Source organism: Lissotriton helveticus, chromosome 2_1, assembly GCF_964261635.1.
Source record: "Lissotriton helveticus chromosome 2_1, aLisHel1.1, whole genome shotgun sequence".
NCBI classification, from domain to species: Eukaryota; Metazoa; Chordata; class Amphibia; order Caudata; family Salamandridae; genus Lissotriton; species Lissotriton helveticus.
In genome coordinates this window covers 1,534,161,290-1,534,185,149 of record NC_136059.1, presented here as the reverse complement: position 1 = coordinate 1,534,185,149, position 23,860 = coordinate 1,534,161,290, and positions in this window count along the sequence as shown.

Here is a 23,860-nt window from a genome sequence, read left to right as displayed (position 1 = left end):
TACTGTGGTAGGGCAGGCAGGGGTGGGAGCCTGTTACCGACTAGGCTCATTGGAATGATGGAGACATGTTCACCACGAGGTGATATATAAGGCCGCGTAAAGCAACAACATATTAAGTGGATGAGGTGTCTGGCGCATCCTGTGCTTTACAGGGGTCGATACTGTCCGGGTCTGAGCACTAACACTTCTTTCATCAGCACTCGGGGCAAAGCAGCTTATGGCATCAGCACTTATCACAAGGCCTGTTACACTATTAGTGGAAAGGGTTCGCACTTCTCAGAAAAAGTGCAATACTTACAAGGGCACCTACCCTCTACTGGGCTGCCAGACGTTTAGTGGGACAGTACCAACGATACTCGTGAGTCTGCGGTACTTTTATTGCACAGCACCAGTACTTCTTATCCGGGCAACTGTAGATTCAACTGGGCATTACCGAGGTTTCACTTCATGGCTGCTGTTCTATTATTAGGACAGTGCAGGCTCTTGTTATGCAGCTCAGCAGTAGAATTTAATGTCAGCGAGTGCCTGCACCTGGCTCCTGCTGCAGCCATGCTAGAATCCAGCGAGATAACTCGGCGGGTTGAGTGCCCGCTGCTGAGAAGTTTCCGGGAGCGGCAAATCCGCCCTTCTACTGTCTGTGCTCGACAACGTGACAACAATTGAGCAGGACAAAACTGTCACCGGATGTTTACAGCGCTGCAAATCAGCGGTGGCCAATACTGATGTAGGGCAGGCAGGGGTGGAAGCCTGTTACCGACAAGTCTCGTTGGAATGTGCTTTACAGGGGTCTATACTGTCAGGGTCTGAGCACTAACACTTCTTTCACCAACACTCAGGGCAAAGCAGCTTATGGCATCAGCACTTATCACGAGGCCTGTTACACTATTAGTGGAAAGGGTTCGCATTTCTCAGCAAAAGTGCAATACTTACAAGGGCACCTACCCCCTACTGGGCTGCCAGATGTTTTCTAGAACAGTACCAACGCTACTCGTGAGTCTGCTGTACCTTTATTGCACAGCACCAGTACTTCTTATCAGGGCAACTGTGCCCGCTGCTGAGAAGAGTCCGGGAGTGGCAAATCCGCCCTTCTACATTCTGTGCTCGACAACGTGACAACAATTGAGCAGGACATAACTGACACCGGATGTTTACAGCGCTGCAAATCAGCGGTGGCCAATACTGTGGTAGGGCAGGCAGGGGTGGAAGCCTGTTACCGACTAGGCTCATTGGAATGATGGAGACATGTTCACCACGAGGTGATATATAAGGCTGTGTAAAGCAATAACATAGTAAGTGGATGAGGTGTCTGGCGCATCCTGTGCCTTGCAGGGTTCGATACTGTCTGGGTCTGAGCACTAACACTTCTTTCATCAACACTAAGGGCAAAGCAGCTTATGGCATCAGCACTTATCACGAGGCCTGTTACACTATTAGTGGAAAGGGTTCGCACTTCTCAGCAAAAGTGCAATATTTACAAGGGCACCTACCCTCTACTGGGCTGCCAGATGTTTAGTGGAACAGTACCAACGCTACTCGTGAGTCTGCGGTACTTTTATTGCACAGCACCAGTACCTCTTATCAGGGCAACTGAACATTCAGCTGGACATTACCGAGGTTTCACTTCATGGCTGCTGTTCTATTATTAGGACAGTGCAGGCGCTTGTTATCCAGGCTGCTATATCTGCAGTTGTTAGGAGAGAGATTTCACATAAAGAGTGCTTCACCTTCCAATGGGATAGTACCGGCACTTCTCAGTGGAACCCCTATACCTTCACACTGAGCTCACGCGCTCCGCCCTGCAGCTCAGCGGTGGATTTTAATGTCAGCGTGCGCTTGGCTCCTGCTGCTGCCATGCTGGAATCCAGCGAGGTAACTTGGCGGGTTCAGTGCCCGCTGCTGAGAAGTTTCTGGGAGCGGCGAATCCGTCCTTCTACCTTCTGTGGTCGATAACCTGATTACCATTGAGCAGGATATAACTGACGCCGGATGTTTACAGAGCTGCAAATCAGCTGTGGCCAATACTGTGGTAGGGCAGGCAGGGGTGGAAGCCTGTTACCGACTAGTCTCTTTGGAATGATGGAGACATGTTCACCACGAGGTGATATATAAGGCCGAGTAAAGCAACAACATAGTAAGTGGAAGAGGTGTCTGGCGCATCCCGTGCTTTACAGGGGTCGATACTAGCCGGGTCTGAGCACTAACACTTCTTTCACCAGCACTCAGGGCAAAGCAGCTTATGGCATCAGCACTTATCACAAGGCCTGTTACACTATTAGTGGAAAAGGTTCACACTTCTCAGCAAAAGTGAAATACTTACAAGGGCACCTACCCTCTACTGGGCTGCCAGATGTTTAGTGGGAAAGTACCAACGCTACTCGTGAGTCTGCGGTACATTTATTGCACAGCACCAGTACTTCTTATCAGGGCAACTGAACATTCAGCTGGACATTACCGAGGTTTCACTTCATGGCTGCTGTTCTATTATTAGGACAGTGCAGGCGATTGTTATCCAGGCTGCTATATCTGCAGTTGTTAGGAGAGAGATTTCACATCAAGAGTGCTTCACCTTTCAATGGGATAGTACCGGCACTTCTCAGTGGAATCCCTATACCTTCACACTGAGCTCACGCGCTCCGTCCTGCAGCTCAGCGTTGGATTTTATTGTCAGCGAGAGCATGCACCTGGCTCCTGCTGCTGCCATGCTGGAATCCAGTGAGGTAACTCGGCGGGTACAGTGCCCGCTGCTGAGAAGTTTCTGGGAGCGGTGAATCCATCCTTCTACCTTCTGTGGTCGATAACGTGATTACCATTGAGCAGTACATTACTGACACCGGATGCTTACAGCTCTGCAAATCAGCGATGGCCATTACTGTGGTCGGGCAGGCAGGGGTGGAAGCCTGTTACCGACTAGGCTCATTGGAATGATGGAGACATGTTTACCACGAGGTGATATATAAGGCCGCATAAAGCAACAACATAGTAAGTGGATGCGGTGTCTGGCACTTCCTGTGCTTTACAGGGGTCGATACTAGCCGGGTCTGAGCACTAACACTTCTTTCACCAGCACTCAGGGCAAAGCAGCTTATGGCATCAGCACTTATCACGAGGCCTGTTACACTATTAGTGGAAAGGGATCACACATCTCAGCAAAAGTGCTATACTTACAAGAGTACCTACCCTCTACTGGGCTGCCAAACGTTCAGTCGGAGAGTACCAACACTACTCGTGAGTCTGAGGTACTTTTATTGCACAGCACCAGTACTTCTTATCAGGGCAACTGTACATTCAGCTGGGCATTACCGAGGTTTCACTTCATGGCTGCTGTTCTATTATTAGGACAGTGCAGGCGCTTGTTATGCAGGCTGCTATATCTGCAGTTGTTAGGAGAGAGATTTCACGGCAAGAGTGCTTCACCTTTCAATGGGATAGTACCGGCACTTCTTAGTGGAACCCCTATACTTCACAATGAGCTCACGCACTCCGCCCTGCAGCTCAGCAGTGAAGTTTAATGTCAGCGAGAGCCTGCACCTGGCTCCTGCTGGCGCCATGCTGGAATCCAGCGAGATAACTCGTCGGGTTGAGTGCCCGCGGCTGAGAAGTTTCCGGGTACGGCAAATCCGCCCTTCTGCCTTATGTGGGCGATAACGTGATTACCATTGAGCAGGATGTAACTGACACCGGATGTTTACAGCACTGCAAATCAGCGGTGGCCAATACTGTGGTAGGGCAGGCAGGGGTGGAAGCCTGTTACCGACTAGGCGCATTGGAATCATGGAGACATATTTACCACGAGGTGATATATAAGGCCGCGTAAAGCAACAACATAGTAAGTGAATAAGGTGTCTGGCACATCATGTGCTTTACAGGGGTCGATACTGTCCGGGTCTGAGCACTAACACTTCTTTCACCAGCACTCGGGGCAAAGCAGGTTATGACATCAGCACTTATCACTAAGCCTGTTACACTATTAGTGGAAAGGGTTCACACTTCTCAGCAAAAGTGCAATACTTACAAGGGCACCTACCCTCTACTGGGCTGCCAGACGTTTAGTGGGATAGTACCAACGCTACTCGTGAGTCTGCTGTACTTTTATTGCACAGCACCAGTACCTCTTATCAGGGCAACTGAACATTCTGCTGGGCATTACCGAGTTTTCACTTCATGGCTGCCGTTCTATTATTAGGACAGTGCAGGCGCTTGTTATGCAGGCTGCTATATCTGCAGTTGGAAGGAGAGAGATTTCACGGCAAGAGTGCACCTTTCAATGGGATAGTACCGGCACTTCTCAGTGGAATCCCTTTACCGTTACACTGCGCTCATGCGCTCCGTCCTGCAGCTCAGCGGTAGAATTTAATGTCAGTGAGTGCCTGCACCTGGCTCCTGCTGCAGCCATGCTAGAATCCAGCGAGATAACTCGGCGGGTTGAGTTCCCGCTGCTGAGAAGTTTCCGGGAGCGGCAAATCCGCCCTTCTACATTCTTTGCTCGACAACGTGACAACAATTGAGCAGGACATAACTGACACCGGATGTTTACAGCGCTGCAAATCAGCGGTGGCCAATACTGTGGTAGGGCAGGCAGGGGTGGAAGCCTGTTACCAACTGGGCTCATTGGAATGATGGAGACATGTTCACCACGAGGTGATATATAAAGCTGCGTAAAGCAACAACATAGTAAGTGGATGAGGTGTCTGGCGCATCCTGTGTGTTACATGGGTCGATACTGTCCGGGTCTGAGCACTAACACTTCTTTCACCAGCACACGGGGCAAAGCAGCTTATGGCATCAACACTTATCACTAGGCCTGTTACACTATTAGTGGAAAGGGTTCACACTTCTCAGCAAAAGCGCAATACTTACAAGGGCACCTACCCTCTACTGGGCTGCCAGACGTTTAGTGGGACAGTACCAACGCTACTCGTGAGTCTGCGGTACTTTTATTGCACATCACCAGTACTTCTTATCAGGGCAACTGTACATTCTGCTGGGCATTACCGAGGTTTGACTTCATGGCTGCTGTACTATTATTAGGACAGTGCAGGCGCTTGTTATGCAGGCTGCTATATCTGCGGTTGGTAGGAGAGAGATTTCAAGGCAAGTGTGCTTCACCTTTCAATGGGATAGTACCGGCACTTCTCAGTGGAATCCCTATACCTTCACACTGCGCTCATGCGCTCCGCCCTGCAGCTCAGCGGTAGAATGTAATCTCAGCGAGTGCCTGCACCTGGCTCCTGCTGCAGCCATGCTAGGATCCAGCGAGATAACTCGGCGGGTTGAGTGCCCGCTGCTGAGAAGTTTCCGGGAGCGGCAAATCCGCCCTTCTACTGTCTGTGCTCGACAACGTGACAACAATTGAGCAGGACATAACTGAAACCGGATGTTTACAGCACTGCAAATCAGCGGTGGGCAATACTGTGGTAGGTCAGGCAGGGGTGGAAGCCTGTTACCGACTAGGCTCATTGGAATGATGGAGACATGTTCACCACGAGGTGATATATAAGGCTGCGTACAGCAACAATATAGTAAGTGGATGAGGTGTCTGGTGCATCCTGTGCTTTACAGGGTTTGATACTGTCTGGGTCTGAGCACTAACATTTCTTTCACCAACACTCAGGGCAAAGCAGCTTATGGCATCAGCACTTATCACGAGGCCTGTTACACTATTAGTGGAAAGGGTTCGCACTTCTCAGCAAAAGTGCAATACTTACAAGGGCACCTACCCTCAATTGGGCTGCCAGATGTTTGGTGGGACAGTACCAACGCTACTCGTGAGCCCGCGGTACTTTTATTGCACAGCACCAGTACTTCTTATCTGGGCAACTGTACATTCTGCTGGGCATTACCAAGGTTTCACTTCATGGCTGCTGTTCTATTCTTAGGACATTGCAGGCGTTTGGTATGCAGGCTGCTATATCTGCAGTTGGCAGGAGAGAGATTTCACGGCATGAGTGCTTCACCTTTCAATGGGATAGTACCGGCAATTCTCAGTGGAACTCCTATAACTTCACACTGAGCTCACGCGATCCGCCCTACAGCTCAGCAGTGGAGTTTAATGTCAGCGAGAGCCTGCACCTGTCTCCTGGTGCCGCCATGCTGGAATCCAGCGAGATAAGTCGGCGGGTTGAGTGCCCGCTGATGAGAAGTTTCTGGGAGCGGCGAATCTGTCCTTCTACCTTCTGTGGTCGATAACGTGATTACCATTGAGCAGGATATAACTGACGCTGGATGTTTACAGCTCTGCAAATCAGCTGTGGCGAATAAAGTGGTAGGGCAGGCAGGGGTGGAAGCCTGTTACCGACTAGGTTCTTTGGAATGAGGGAGACATGTTCACCACGAGGTGATATATAAGGCTCCGTAAAGCAACAACATAGTAAGTGGATGAGGTGTCTGGCGCACCCTGTGCTTTACAGGGGTTGATACTGTCCGGGTCTGAGCACTAACACTTCTTTCACCAGCACTCGGGGCAAAGCAGGTTATGACATCAGATTTTATCACGAGGCCTGTTACACTATTAGTGGAAAGGGTTCACACTTCTCAGCAAAAGTACAATACTTACAAGGGCACCTACCCTCTACTGGGCTGCCAGATGTTTAGTGGGAAAGTACCAACGCTACTCGTGAGACTGCGGTACATTTATTGCACAGCACCAGAACTTCTTATCAGGGCAACTAAACATTCAGCTGGACATTACCGAGGTTTCACTTCATGGCTGCTGTTCTATTATTAGGACAGTGCAGGCGCTTGTTATGCAGGCTGCTATATCTGCAGTTGGAAGGAGAGAGATTTCACGGCAAGAGTGCTTCACCTTTCAATGGGATAGTACCGGCACTTCTCAGTGGTACCCCTATAACTTCACACTGAGCTCGCGCGCTCTGCCCTGCAGCTCAGCGGTGGAGTTTAATGTCAGCGAGAGCCTGCACCTGGCTCCAGCTGCCGCCATACTGAAATCCAGCGAGATAACTTGGCGGGATAAGTGCCTGCTGCTGAGAAGTTTCCGAGAGCGGCGAATCCGCACTTCTACCTTTTGTGGTCGATAACGTGATTACCATTGAGCAGGATATAACTGACACCGGATGTTTACAGATCTGCAAATCAGCGGTGGCCAATACTGTGGTAGGGCAGGCAGGAGTGGAAGCCTGTTACCGACTAGGCTCATTGGAATGATTGAGAAATGTTCACCACGAGGTGATATATAAGGCCGCGTAAAGCAACAACATAGTAAGTGGATGCGGTGTCTGGCGCATCCTGTGCTTTACAGGGGTCGATACTGTCCGGGTCTGAGCACTAACACTTCTTTCACCAGAACTCAGGGCAAAGCAGCTTATGACATCAGCACTTATCACGAGGCCTGTTACACTATTAGTGGAAAGGGTTCACACTTCTCAGCAAAAGTACAATACTTACAAGGGCACTTACCCTCTACTGGGCTGCCAGATGTTTAGTGGGACAGTACCAACGCTACTCGTGAGTCTGCGGTACTTTTATTGCACAGCACCAGTACTTCTTATCAGGGCAACTGAACATTCAGCTGGACATTACCGAGGTTTCACTTCATGGCTGCTGTTCTATTATTAGGACAGTGCAGGCGCTTGTTATGCAGGCTGCTATATCTGCGGTTGGTAGGAGAGAGATTTCAAGGCAAGAGTGCTTCACCTTTCAATGGGATAGTACTGGCACTACTCAGTGGAATCCCTATACCTCCACACTGCGCTCATGCGCTCCGCCCTGCAGCTCAGCGGTAGAATGTAATGTCAGCGAGTGCCTGCACCTGGCTCCTGCTGCAGCCATGCTAGAATCCAGCGTGATAACTCGGCGGGTTCAGTGCCTGCTGCTGAGAAGTTTCCGAGAGCGGCGAATCCGCACTTCTACCTTCCTGTGGTCGATAACGTGATTACCATTGACCAGGACATAACTGACACCGGATGTTTACAGCGCTGCAAATCAGCGGTGGCCAATACTGTGGTAGGGCAGGCAGGGGTGGAAGCCTGTTACCGACTAGGCTCATTGGAATGATGGAGACATGTTCACCACGAGGTGATATATAAGGCTGCGCACAGCAACAACATAGTAAGTGGATGAGGTGTCTGGCGCATCCTGTGCTTTACAGGGTTTGATACTGTCTGGGTCTGAGCACTAACACTTCTTTCACCAACACTCAGGGCAAAGCAGCTTATGGCATCAGCACTTATCACGAGGCCTGTTACACTATTAGTGGAAAGGGTTAGCACTTCTCAGCAAAAGTGTAATACTTACAAGGGCACCTACCTCTACTGCGCTGCCAGATGTTTGATGGGACAGTACCAACGCTACTCGTGAGCCCGCGGTACTTTTATTGCACAGCACCAGTACTTCTTATCAGGGCAACTGTACATTCTGCTGGGCATTACCAAGGTTTCACTTCATGGCTGCTGTTCTATTATTAGGACATTGCAGGCGTTTGTTATGCAGGCTGCTATATCTGCAGTTGGTAGGAGAGAGATTTCACGGCATGAGTGCTTCACCTTTCAATGGGATAGTACCGGCAATTCTCAGTGGAACTCGTATAACTTCACACTGAGCTCACGCGCTCCGCCCTGCAGCTCAGCAGTGGAGTTTAATGTCAGCGAGAGCCTGCACCTGTCTCCTGGTGCCGCCATGCTAGAATCCAGCGAGCTAAGTCGGCGGGTTGAGTGCCCGCTGTTGAGAAGTTTCTGGGAGCGGCGAACCGTCCTTCTACCTTCTGTGGTCGATAACGTAATTACCATTGAGCAGGATATAACTGACGCTGGATGTGTACAGCTCTGCAAATCAGCTGGGGCCAATACTGTGGTAGGGCAGGCAGGGGTGGAAGACTGTTATCGATTAGGCTCGTTGGAATGATGGAGACATGTTCACCACAAGGTGACATATAAGGCTCCGTAAAGCAACAACATAGTAAGTGGATGAGTTGTCTGGCGCATCCTGTGCTTTACAGGGGTTGACACTGTCCGGGTCTGAGCACTAACACTTCTTTCACCAGCACTCGGGGCATAGCAGGTTATGACATCAGCACTTATCACGAGGCCTGTTACACTATTAGTGGAAAGGGTTCACACTTCTCAGCAAAAGTACAATACTTACAAGGGCACCTACCCTCTACTGGGCTGCCAGATGTTTAGTGGGAAAGTACCAACGCTACTCGTGAGTCTGTGGTACATTTATTGCACAGCACCAGAACTTCTTATCAGGGCAACTGAACATTCAGCTGGACATTACTGAGGTTTCACTTCATGGCTGCTGTTCTATTATTAGGACAGTGCAGGCGCTTGTTATGCAGGCTGCTATATCTGCAGTTGGAAGGAGAGAGATTTCACGGCATGAGTGCTTCACCTTTCAATGGGATAGTACCGGCACTTCTCAGTGGAACCCCTATAACTTCACACTGAGCTCGCACGCTCTGCCCTGCAGCTCAGCGGTGGAGTTTAATGTCAGCGAGAGCCTGCACCTGGCTCCTGCTGCCGCCATGCTGAAATCCCGTGAGATAACTCGGCGGGATAAGTGCCTGCTGCTGAGAAGTTTCCAAAAGCGGCGAATACGCACTTCTACCTTTTGTGGTCGATAACGTGATTACCATTGAGCAGGACATTACTGACACCGGATGTTTACAGCTCTGCAGATCAGCGGTGGCCATTACTGTGGTAGGGCAGACAGGGGTGGAAGCCTGTTACCGACTAGGCTCATTGGAATTATGGAGACATGTTCACCACGAGGTGATATATAAGGCTGCGTAAAGTAACAACATAGTAAGTGGATGAGGTGTCTGGCGCATCCTGTGTGTTACATGGGTCGATACTGTCCGGGTCTGAGCACTAACACTTCTTTCACCAGCACTCGGGGCAAAGCAGCTTATGGCATCAACACTTATCACGAGGCCTGTTACACTATTAGTGGAAAGGGTTCGCACTTCTCAGCAAAAGTGCAATACTTACAAGGGCACCTACCCTCTACTGGGCTTCCAGACGATTAGTGGGACAGTACCAACGCTACTCGTGAGTCTGCAGTACTTTTATTGCACAACACCATTACTTTTTATCAGGGCAACTGTACATTCAGCTGGGCATTACCGAGGTTTCACTTCATGGCTGCTGTTCTATTATTAGGACAGTGCAGGCGCTTGTTATGCAGGCTGCTATATCTGCAGTTGGTAGGAGAAAGATTTCACGGAAAGAGTGCTTCACCTTTCAATGGGATAGTACCGGCACTTCTCAGTGGAATCCCTATACCTTCACACTGCGCTCATGCGCTCCGCCCTGCAGCTCAGCGGTAGAATTTAATGTCAGCGGGTGCCTGCACCTGGCTCCTGCTGCAGCCATGCTAGAATGCAGCGAGATAACTTGGCGGGTTGAGTGCCCGCTGCTGAGAAGTTTGCGGGAGCGGCAAATCCGCCCTTCTACCTTCTGTGCTCGACAACGTGAGAACAATTGAGCAAGACATAACTGACACCGGATGTTTACAGCGCTGCAAATCAGCGGTGGCCAATACTGTGGTAGGGCAGGCAGGGGTGGAAGCCTGTTACCGACTAGGCTCATTGGAATGATGGAACATGTTCACCACAAGGTGATATATAAGGCCACGTAAAGCAACAACATAGTAAGTGGATGAGGTGTCTGGCGCATCCTGTGCTTTACAGGGGTCGATACTGTCCGGGTCTGAGCACTAACACTTCTTTCACCAACACTCAGGGCAAAGCAGCTTATGGCATCAGCACTTATCACGAGGCCTGTTACACTATTAGTGGAAAGGGTTCGCACTTCTAAGCAAAAGTGCAATACTTACAAGGGCACCTACCCTCTACTGGGCTGCCAGATGTTTAGTGGGACAGTACCAACGCTACTCGTGAGTCTGCGGTACTTTTATTGCACAGCACCAGTACTTCTTATCAGGGCAACTGAACATTCAGCTGGACATTACCGAGGTTTCACTTCATGGCTGCTGTTCTATTATTAGGACAGTGCAGGCGCTTGTTATGCAGGCTGCTATATCTGCAGTTGGAAAGAGAGAGATTTCACGGCAAGAGTGCTTCACCTTTCAATGGGATAGTACCGGCACTTCTCAGTGGAACCCCTATACCTTCACACTGAGCTCGCGCGCTCCGCCCTGCAGCTCAGCGGTGGAGTTTAATGTCAGCGAGAGCCTGCACCTGGCTCCTGCTGCCGCCATGCTGAAATCCAGCGAGATAACTCGGCGGGTTCAGTGCCTGCTGCTGAGAAGTTTCCGAGAGCGGCGAATCCGCACTTCTACCTTCTGTGGTCGATAACGTGATTACCATTGAGCAGGACATTACTGACACCGGATGTTTACAGCTCTGCAAATCAGCGGTTGCCATTACTGTGGTTGGGCAGGCAGGGGTAGAAGCCTGTTACCGACTAGGCTCATTGGAATGATGGAGACATGTTCACCACGAGGTGATATATAAGGCCTTGTAAAGCAACAACGTAGTAAGTGGATGCGGTGTCTGGCGCATCCTGTGCTTTACAGGGGTCAATACTGTCCGGGTCTGAGCACTAACACTTCTTTCACCAGCACTCGGGGCAAAGCAGGTTATGACATCAGCACTTATCACGAGGCCTGTTACACTATTAGTTGAAAGGGTTCACACTTCTCAGCAAAAGTGCAATACTTACAGGAGCACATACCCTCTACTGGGCTGCCAGACGTTTAGTGGGATAGTACCAATGCTACTCGTGAGTCTGTGGTACTTTTATTGCACAGCACCAGTACTACTTATCAGGGCAACTGTACATTCAGCTGGGCATTACCGAGGTTTCACTTCATGGCTGCTGTTCTATTATTAGGACAGTGCATGTGCTTGTTATGCAGGCTGCTATATGTGTAGTTGGTAGGAGAGAGATTTCACGGCAAGAGTGCTTCACCTTTCAATGGGATAGTACTGGCACTACTTAGTGGAACCCCTATACCTTCACACTGAGCTCACGCGCTCTGCCCTGCAGCTCAGCGGTGGATTTTAATGTCAGCGAGAGCATGCACCTGGCTCCTGCTGCTGCCATGCTGGAATCCAGCGAGATAACTCGGCGGGTTCAGTGCCTGCTGCTGAGAAGTTTCCGAGAGCAGCGAATCCGCACTTCTACCTTCTGTGGTCGATAACGTGATTACCATTGAGCAGTACATTACTGACACCGGATGCTTACAGCTCTGCAAATCAGCGATGGCCATTACTGTGGTCGGGCAGGCAGGGGTGGAAGCCTATTACCGACTAGGCTCATTGGAATGATGGAGACATGTTTACCACGAGGTGATATATAAGGCCGCATAAAGCAACAACATAGTAAGTGGATGCGGTGTCTGGCACTTCCTGTGCTTTACAGGGGTCGATACTAGCCGGGTCTGAGCACTAACACTTCTTTCACCAGCACTCAGGGCAAAGCAGCTTATGGCATCAGCACTTATCACGAGGCCTGTTACACTATTAGTGGAAAGGGATCACACATCTCAGCAAAAGTGCTATACTTACAAGAGCACCTACCCTCTACTGGGCTGCCAAACGTTCAGTCGGAGAGTACCAACACTACTCGTGAGTCTGAGGTACTTTTATTGCACAGCACCAGTACTTCTTATCAGGGCAACTGTACATTCAGCTGGGCATTACCGAGGTTTCACTTCATGGCTGCTGTTCTATTATTAGGACAGTGCAGGCGCTTGTTATGCAGGCTGCTATATCTGCAGTTGTTAGGAGAGAGATTTCACGGCAAGAGTGCTTCACCTTTCAATGGGATAGTACCGGCACTTCTCAGTGGAACCCCTATACTTCACAATGAGCTCACGCACTCCGCCCTGCAGCTCAGCAGTGAAGTTTAATGTCAGCGAGAGCCTGCACCTGGCTCCTGCTGGCGCCATGCTGGAATCCAGCGAGATAACTCGGCGGGTTGAGTGCCCGCGGCTGAGAAGTTTCCGGGTGCGGCAAATCCGCCCTTCTGCCTTATGTGGGCGATAACGTGATTACCATTGAGCAGGATGTAACTGACACCGGATGTTTACAGCACTGCAAATCAGCGGTGGCCAATACTGTGGTAGGGCAGGCAGGGGTGGAAGCCTGTTACCGACTAGGCGCATTGGAATCATGGAGACATATTTACCACGAGGTGATATATAAGGCCGCGTAAAGCAACAACATAGTAAGTGAATAAGGTGTCTGGCACATCATGTGCTTTACAGGGGTCGATACTGTCCGGGTCTGAGCACTAACACCTCTTTCACCAGCACTCGGGGCAAAGCAGGTTATGACATCAGCACTTATCACTAAGCCTGTTACACTATTAGTGGAAAGGGTTCACACTTCTCAGCAAAAGTGCAATACTTACAAGGGCACCTACCCTCTACTGGGCTGCCAGACGTTTAGTGGGACAGTACCAACGCTACTCATGAGTGTGCTGTACTTTTATTGCACATCACCAGTACTTCTTATCAGGGCAACTGTACATTCTGCTGGGCATTACCGAGTTTTCACTTCATGGCTGCTGTTCTATTATTAGGACAGTGCAGGCGCTTGTTATGCAGGCTGCTATATCTGCAGTTGGAAGGAGAGAGATTTCACGGCAAGAGTGCACCTTTCAATGGGATAGTACCGGCACTTCTCAGTGGAATCCCTTTACCGTTACACTGCGCTCATGCGCTCCGTCCTGCAGCTCAGCGGTAGAATTTAATGTCAGCGAGTGCCTGCACCTGGCTCCTGCTGCAGCCATGCTAGAATCCAGCGAGATAACTCGGCGGGTTGAGTTCCCAGTGCTGAGAAGTTTCCGGGAGCGGCAAATCCGCCCTTCTACATTCTTTGCTCGACAACGTGACAACAATTGAGCAGGACATAACTGACACCGGATGTTTACAGCGCTGCAAATCAGCGGTGGCCAATACTGTGGTAGGGCAGGCAGGGGTGGAAGCCTGTTACCAACTGGGCTCATTGGAATGATGGAGACATGTTCACCACGAGGTGATATATAAAGCTGCGTAAAGCAACAACATAGTAAGTGGATGAGGTGTCTGGCGCATCCTGTGTGTTACATGGGTCGATACTGTCCGGGTCTGAGCACTAACCCTTCTTTCACCAGCACACGGGGCAAAGCAGCTTATGGCATCAACACTTATCACTAGGCCTGTTACACTATTAGTGGAAAGGGTTCACACTTCTCAGCAAAAGCGCAATACTTACAAGGGCACCTACCCTCTACTGGGCTGCCAGACGTTTAGTGGGACAGTACCAACGCTACTCGTGAGTCTGCGGTACTTTTATTGCACATCACCAGTACTTCTTATCAGGGCAACTGTACATTCTGCTGGGCATTACCGAGGGTTCACTTCATGGCTGCTGTACTATTATTAGGACAGTGCAGGCGCTTGTTATGCAGGCTGCTATATCTGCGGTTGGTAGGAGAGAGATTTCAAGGCAAGAGTGCTTCACCTTTCAATGGGATAGTACCGGCACTTCTCAGTGGAATCCCTATACCTTCACACTGCGCTCATGCGCTCCGCCCTGCAGCTCAGCAGTAGAATGTAATGTCAGCGAGTGCCTGCACCTGGCTCCTGCTGCAGCCATGCTAGGATCCAGCGAGATAACTCGGCGGGTTGAGTGCCCGCTGCTGAGAAGTTTCCGGGAGCGGCAAATCTGCCCTTCTACTGTCTGTGCTCGACAACGTGACAACAATTGAGCAGGACATAACTGTCACCGGATGTTTACAGCGCTGCAAATCAGCGGTAGGCAATACTGTGGTAGGTCAGGCAGGGGTGGAAGCCTGTTACCGACTAGGCTCATTGGAATGATGGAGACATGTTCACCACGAGGTGATATATAAGGCTGCGTACAGCAACAATATAGTAAGTGGATGAGGTGTCTGGCGCATCCTGTGCTTTACAGGGTTTGATACTGTCTGGGTCTGAGCACTAACATTTCTTTCACCAACACTCAGGGCAAAGCAGCTTATGGCATCAGCACTTATCACGAGGCCTGTTACACTATTAGTGGAAAGGGTTCGCACTTCTCAGCAAAAGTGCAATACTTACAAGGGCACCTACCCTCAATTGGGCTGCCAGATGTTTGGTGGGACAGTACCAACGCTACTCGTGAGCCCGCGGTACTTTTATTGCACAGCACCAGTACTTCTTATCTGGGCAACTGTACATTCTGCTGGGCATTACCAAGGTTTCACTTCATGGCTGCTGTTCTATTCTTAGGACATTGCAGGCGTTTGGTATGCAGGCTGCTATATCTGCAGTTGGCATGAGAGAGATTTCACGGCATGAGTGCTTCACCTTTCAATGGGATAGTACCGGCAATTCTCAGTGGAACTCCTATAACTTCACACTGAGCTCACGCGATCCGCCCTACAGCTCAGCAGTGGAGTTTAATGTCAGCGAGAGCCTGCACCTGTCTCCTGGTGCCGCCATGCTGGAATCCAGCGAGATAAGTCGGCGGGTTGAGTGCCCGCTGCTGAGAAGTTTCTGGGAGCGGCGAATCTGTCCTTCTACCTTCTGTGGTCGATAACGTGATTACCATTGAGCAGGATATAACTGACACCGGATGTTTACAGATCTGCAAATCAGCGGTGGCCAATACTGTGGTAGGGCAGGCAGGAGTGGAAGCCTGTTACCGACTAGGCTCATTGGAATGATTGAGAAATGTTCACCACGAGGTGATATATAAGGCCGCGTAAAGCAACAACATAGTAAGTGGATGCGGTGTCTGGCGCATCCTGTGCTTTACAGGGGTCGATACCGTCCGGGTCTGAGCACTAGCACTTCTTTCACCAGCACTCGGGGCAAAGCAGCTTATGGCATCCGCACTAATCACGAGGCCTGTTACACTATTAGTTGAAAGGGTTCGCACTTCTCAGCAAAAGTGTAATACTTACAAGAGCACATACCCTCTACTGGGCTGCCAGACGTTTAGTGGGATAGTACCAATGCTACTCGTGAGTCTGCGGTACTTTTATTGCACAGCACCAGTACTTCTTATCAGGGCAACTGTACATTCAGCTGGACATTATCGAGGTTTCACTTCATGGCTGCTGTTCTATTATTAGGACAGTGCAGGCGCTTGTTATGTAGGCTGCTATATCTGCAGTTGGTAGGAGAGAGATTTCACGGCAAGAGTGCTTCACCTTTCAATGGGATAGTACCGGCACTTCTCAGTGGAACCCCAATACCTTCACACTGAGCTCACGCGCTCTGCCCTGCAGCTCAGCGGTGGATTTTAATGTCAACAAGAGCATGCACCTGGCTCCTGCTGCCACCATGCTGGAATCCAGCGAGATAACTCGACGGGTTGAGTGCCCGCTGCTGAGAATTTTCTGGGAGCGGCGAATCCGTCCTTCTACCTTCTGTGGTCGATAACGTGATTACCATTGAGCAGGATATAACTGACGCCGGATGTTTACAGAGCTGCAAATCAGCTGTTGCCAATACTGTTGTAGGGCAGGCAGGGGTGGAAGCCTGTTACCGACTAGGCTCGTTGGAATGATGGAGACATGTTCACCACAAGGTGATATATAAGGCTGCGTAAAGCAACAACATGGTAAGTGGATGAGGTGTCTGGAGCACCCTGTGCTTTACAGGGGTCGATACTGTCCGGGTCTGAGCACTAACACTTCTTTCACCAGCAGCTTATGGCATCAACACTTATCACAAGGCCTGTTACACTATTAGTGGAAAGGGTTCGCACTTCTCAGCAAAAGTGCAATACTTACAAGGGCACCTACCCTCTACTGGGCTGCCATACGATTAGTGGGACAGTACCAATGCTACTCGTGAGTCTGCGGTACTTTTATTGCACAGCACCATTACTTTTTATCAGGGCAACTGTACATTCAGCTGGGCATTACCGAGGTTTCACTTCATGGCTGCTGTTCTATTATTAGGACAGTGCAGGCGCTTGTTATGCAGGCTGCTATATCTGCAGTTGATAGGAGAGAGATTTCACGGCAAGAGTGCTTCACCTTTCAATGGAATAGTACCGGCACTTCTCAGTGGAATCCCTATACCTTCACACTGCGCTCATGCGCTCCGCCCTGCACCTCAGCGGTAGAATTTAATGTCAGCGAGTGCCTGCACCTGGCTCCTGCAGCAGCCATGCTAGAATCCAGCGAGATAACTCGGCGGGTTGAGTGCCCGCTGCTGAGAAGTTTCCGAGAACGGCAAATCCGCCCTTCTACCTTCTGTGCTCGACAACGTGACAACAATTGAGCAGGACATAACTGACTCCGGATGTTTACAGCACTGCAAATCAGCGGTGGCCAATACTGTGTTAGGGCAGGCAGGGGTGGAAGCCTGTTACCGACTAGGCTCATTGGAATGATGGAGACATGTTCACCACGAGGTGATTTATAAGGTCCAGTAAAGCAACAACATAGTAAGTGGATGCGGTGTCTGGGGCATCTTGTGCTTTACAGGGGTCGATACTGTCCGGGTCTGAGCACTAACAATCCCTATCACTTCACACTGAGCTCACACACTCCGCCCTGCAGCTCAGCGGTGGAGTTTAATGTCAGCGAGAGCCTGCACCTGGCTCCTGCTGCCGACATGCTAGAATCCAGCGAGATAACTCGGCGGGTTGTGTACCTGCTGCTGAGAAGTTTCCGAGAGCGGCGAATCCGCACTTCTACCTTCCGTGGTCGATAACGTGATTACCATTGAGCATGACATAACTGACACCGGATGTTTACAGCTCTGCAAATCAGCGGTGGCCAATACTGTGATAGGGCAGGCAGGGGTGGAAGCCCGTTACCGATTAGGTTCATTGGAAGGATGGAGACATGTTTACCACGAGGTGATATATAAGGCCGCGTAAAGCAACAACATAGTAAGTGGATGCGGTGTCTGGCGCTTCCTGTGCTTTACAGGGGTCGATACTAGCCGGGTCTGAGCACTAACACTTCTTTCACCAGCACTCAGGGCAAAGCAGCTTATGGCATCAGCACTTTTCACGAGGCCTGTTACACTATTAGTGGAAAGGGTTCACACATCCCAGCAAAAGTGCCATACTTACAAGGGCACCTACCCTCTAATGGGCTGCCAAACGTTTAGTCGGAGAGTACCAACGCTACTCGTGAGTCTGCGGTACTTTTATTGCACAGCACCAGTACTTCTTATCAGGGCAACTGTACATTCAGCTGGGCATTACCGAGGTTTCACTTCATGGCTGCTGTTCTATTATTATGATACTGCAGGCGCTTGTTATGCAGGCTGCTATATCTGCAGTTGGTAGGAGAGAGATTTCACGTCAAGAGTGCTTCACCTTGCAATGGGATAGTACCGGCACTTCTCAGTGGAACCCCTATACATTCACACTGAGCTTGCGTGCTCCGCCCTGCAGCCCAGCGGTGGAATTTAATGTCAGCGAGAGCCTGCACCTGGCTCCTGCTGCCGCCATGCTGGAATCAAGCGAGATAACTCGGCGGGTTGAGTGCCCGCTACTGAGAAGTTTCCGAGAGCGGCGAATCCGCCCTTCTACCTTCTGTGGTCGACAACGTGACAACAATTGAGCAGGACATAACTAACACCGGATATTTACAGCACTGCAAATCAGCGGTGGCCAATACTGTGGTAGGGCAGGCAAGAGTGGAAGCCTGTTACCGACTAGGCTCGTTGGAATGATGGAGACATGTTCACCACGAGATGATATATAAGGCTGCGTAAAGCAACAACATAGTAGGTGGATGAGGTGTCTGGCGCATCCTGTGCTTTACAGGGGTCGATACTGTCCGGGTCTGAGCACTAACAATCCCTATCACTTCACACTGAGCTCACACACTCCGGCCTGCAGCTCAGCGGTGGAGTTTAATGTCAGCGAGAGCCTGCACCTGGCTCCTGCTGCCGACATGCTAGAATCCAGCGAGATTACTCGGCGGGTTGTGTACCTGCTGCTGAGAAGTTTCCGAGAGCGGCGAATCCGCCCTTCTACCTTCTGTGGTCGACAACGTGACAACAATTGAGCAGGACATAACTGACACCGGATGTTTACAGCACTGCAAATCAGCGGTGGCCAATACTGTGGTAGGGCAGCCAGGAGTGGAAGCCTGTTACCGACTAGGCTCATTGGAATGATGGAGACATGTTCACCACGAGGTGATATATAAGGCTGCGTAAAGCAACAACATAGTGAGTGGATGAGGTGTCTGGCGCATCCTGTGTGTTACATGGGTCGATACTGTCTGGGTCTGAGCACTAACACTTCTTTTACCAGCACTCGGGGCAAAGCAGCTTCTGGCATCAACACTTATCACGAGGCCTGTTACACTATTAGTGCAAAGGGTTCGCACTTCTCAGCAAAAGTGCAAAACTTACAAGGGCACCTACCCTCTACTGGGCTGCCAGACGATTAGTGGGACAGTACCAACGCTACTCGTGAGTCTGCGGTACTTTTATTGCATAGCACCATTACTTTTTTATCAGGGCAATTGTACATTCAGCTGGGCATTACCGAGGTTTCACTTCATGGCTGCTGTTCTATTATTAGGACAGTGCAGGCGCTTGTTATGCAGGCTGCTATATCTGCAGTTGATAGGAGAGAGATTTCACGGCATGAGTGCTTCTCCTTTCAATGGGATAGTACCGGCACTTCTCAGTGGAACTCCTATAACTTCACACTGAGCTCACGCGCTCCGCCCTGCAGCTCAGCGGTGGAGTTTAATGTCAGAGAGAGCCTGCACCTGACTCCTGCTGCCGCCATGCTAGAATCCAGCGAGATAACTCGGCGGGTTCAGTGCCCGCTGCTGAGAAGTTTCCGAGAGCGGCGAATCCGCACTTCTACCTTCTGTGGTCGATAACGTGATTACCATTGAGCAGGACATAACCGACACCGCATGTTTGCAGCTCTGCAAATCAGCAGTGGCCAATACTGTGGTAGTGCAGGCAGGGGTGGAAGCCTGTTACCGACTAGGCTTATTGGAATGATGGAGACATGTTTACCACTAAGTGATATATAAGGCTGCGTAAAGCAACAACATAGTAAGTGGATGCGGTGTCTAGCGCATCTTGTGCTTAACAGGGGTCGATACTGTCTGGGTCTGAGCACTAACACTTCCTTCACCAGCACTCGGGGCAAAGCAGGTTATGGCATCAGCACTTATCGCGAGGCCTGTTACACTATTAGTGGAAAGGGTTCGCACGTCTCAGTGAAAGTGCAATACTTACAAGGGCACCTACCCTCTACTGGGCTGCCAGATGTTTAGTGGTACAGTACCAACGCTACTCGTGAGTCTGTGGTACTTTTATTGCACAGCACCAGTACTTCTTATCAGGGCAACTGTACATTCAGCTGGGCATTACCGAGGTTTCACTTCATGGCTGCTGTTCTATTATTAGGATAGTGCAGGCGCTTGTTATCCAGGCTGCTATATCTGTAGTTGTTAGGAGAGAGATTTCACATCAAGAGTGCTTCACCTTTCAATGGGATAGTACCGGCACTTCTCAGTGGAACCCCTATTACTTCACACTGAGCTCACGCGCTCCACCCTGCAGCTCAGTGGTGGAGTTTAATGTCAGCGAAAGCCTGCACCTGGCTCCTGCTGCCACCATGCTAGAATCCAGCGAGATAACTCGGCGGGTTCAGTGCCCGCTGCTGAGAAGTTTCCGAGAGCGGCGAATCCGCACTTCTACCTTCTGTGGTCGATAACGTGATTACAATTGAGCAGGACATAACTGACACCGGATGTTTGCAGCTCTGCAAATCAGCAGTGGCCAATACTGTGGTAGGGCAGGCAGGGGTGGAAGCCTGTTACCGACTAGGCTTATTGGAATGATGGAGACATGTTTACCACTAGGTGATATATAAGGCCGCGTAAAGCAACAACATAGTAAGTGGATGAGGTGTTTGGCGCATCCTGTGCTTTACAGGGGTCGATACTGTCTGGGTCTAAGCACTAACACTTCTTTCACTGGCACTCGGGGCAAAGCAGCTTATGGCATCAGCACAAATCACGAGGCCTGTTACACTATTAGTTGAAAGGGTTCGCACTTCTCAGCAAAAGTGCAATACTTACAAGAGCACATACCCTCTATTGGGCTGCCAGACGTTATTGGGATAGTACCAATGCTACTCGTGAGTCTGCGGTGGTTTTATTGCACAGCACCAGTACTTCTTATCAGGGCAATTGTACATTCAGCTGGGCATTACCGAGGTTTCACTTCATGGCTTCTGTTCTATTATTAGGACAGTGCAGGAGCTTGTTATGCAGGCTGCTATATCTGCAGTTGGTAGGAGAGAGATTTCACGGCAAGAGTGCTTCACCTTTCAATGGTATAGTACAGGCACTTCTCAGTGGAACCCCTATACCTTCACACTGAGCTCACGCGCTCCGCCCTGCAGCTCAGCGTTGGATTTTAATGTCAGCGAGAGCATGCACCTGGCTCCTGCTGCCGCCATGCTGGAATCCAGCGAGATAAGTCGGCGGGTTGAGAGCCTGCTGCTGAGAAGTTTCTGGGAGCGGCGAATCCGCCCTTCTACCTTCTGTGGTCGATAACGTGATTAACACAAGTAATGTCAAAGGGTCTGAACCTGAAGCTATGTGTGGTACATTAAACTAGGAAAAGACTGTGTCAACCCATTAAAGTCTAAATAAAAACGTGAGTATAGACATGAAAGAGTGTCCTGTGTACCCTAACAGGATACCCATCAGTCACCACTCGGAACCGCCCTTCATCATTTGGGATTCCTGTACTTCATATCTAAGGTCAGCTATCGGAGAAAGTAAAAGGTCAGATGGTATAACCTTTAATTCACCTGATAGTGACTGATATGTTCAAAAAGCCACAAGTGCCAAAAACTAAATATGGGGTGACTGATTTGCAGTGCTCGTGGAAAAAGTGTTGGGTGGAAAAAAATAATAAAATTGGGTGAGGGAGCAACATTGGAAATTTTTATTCTGTTTTCTTGCTCGCTCCTCCAACATTAAAAAGAGCAGCAAAGGTAGGTTCAACAAATATCTACCCGAAGTTGGTCAACATGTTTCAGCATTATAAAGGGACAAGTGGGTCCAATGCTTTCATCAGGACATGGATAACTAAAGATGCTACTGCAAAGGTATGGTGAATGAATAGAGTTAAAAAAGTGACTATATCATAAACATACTGCGACATGAAAAAAGATCACCTGGGTTCCTAGGTGTAGAGTTTGCTTGCAGTTGTATTATATGTCACTACATGGGAAGAAAAAGACACAGACACAAAACTAGTAAAATAACCACAAACATAGATATATTAAAGTGTAATCAATCCACAATTAACTGTAACCTTATAATTAAGCAGAGGAACACACTGGTTCTAACATTTCCAACATGCAGTCTCTAAGATATAGTTCTTACATGAGGCATCATTTACTTCGTCTTACCATTTTTGGTCGAAGTATTAAGCCCCACCTCGCCTGGCAACGGCTCAGGAATCAAGGGAGGCCCCGCTCTGATAAAAGGAAGCAAAAACATATACATGTGATTGCTACCGTGTCAACTAGGAGTTATGCATAACAGTACTGAGAGAGATATATGTCATTAGCCGATTTTGTTGAAGAGAAGACCCTAATACATGATGGTAGAGTAAGGGTCTGGTTTTTAATCATGAAAATACAGCAGACGCTCTAAAGGGAACGTCTGCAAGCATCGTTAAATGGCGCTTGAAACGCTCAATTTTATAGCGCCAAAGATGAATAACGGGTCCCTAGATTTGCTGTGAAAAACGAGTTTCACCTGGTCACAACGCCAGGTGTATTACGATCAAACAAAAGTGGCCAGTAAACCTTAGAGAAAAGCCTCACCTCTCCGTCGGTACCTCGTTTCCGTCTTCCAAGCCAGTTGGGGAGGTACCGACCTGGAGAGTGGGCTTCGGTTAAGAGCGCTCCACTGATTGGCCCACTGCCGATCATGTGATCGGATCGTGCAATCGGGTGTTAGTCAAGCCGCTCAAATAAGAAGAATTGCACTGGTTGGACCGCTGTCAAACATGTGGTCAGATCATTCAGTCAGGCTGACGGTAGTTGTGAATCAGTCACCGATAGGTGAATGCCTGGTCACGTGAGCGCCACATCCCTGGCGTATTATTCGGCATGGAATGGGCACGTGGAAAACTAGTTGCCATGATACCGAGTTTGTAAACAGTATTTCGCCGATAGATTGACGATGGCCACAACTCAAGTGTTTAGCAGCGTACAGAATCATCTTATTCTCAAATATTTAAAAAGGATGCAATATTTAAGAAATATTGGGTTCTCTTATTTTAGAGATGTCGAGGGTGTTTTAGTCATATCAGAAAAACTATCACAACAGGTGCATGGCACACCATTAGCAAGGAACAAAATCATGGCTCTAAAGATATTTGAAAAGCTGTATGGGGAGCATGATCACTTCTGCGTGTATGGGTACTTATTAGAGAGTGGACCAAGGTATATCATCATTTAATCCAACTCTATTCGTTCCCAACTTGAACACCCATTTTTGTTCTTTACGTAGAAGAAAGCTGGAGTAATCTGTAATGTGGGGAGGAATGTACGGCTGTTCAAGGACAGTCCAAACAAATGCTGTAAGTGGATGCTGTTTTTCTAAAAAGTGATTTGTCAGTTTGGTAGCCTGTCTTTTATAACGAATAGTACTCTTGTGTTCGGAAATGCGAGTTTTTATTTTCCGAGTAGTCAAACCCACGTATTTCAGACCGCATGGACAAATGATGAGATAGATTAGCTTCTCACTATTACAGTTGGTGAATTTCATTTGTTTCCATGGTCTATTGGTGCCTATGTCAATCTCCATTGACTTACTTGTTTGTGGGCATGCCTGGCATGACCCGCATGGATGGTGACCCACTACAGGTGGGAGGTCCCAGATCGTGCCAAGGGCCCTTGGCAACTGATTGT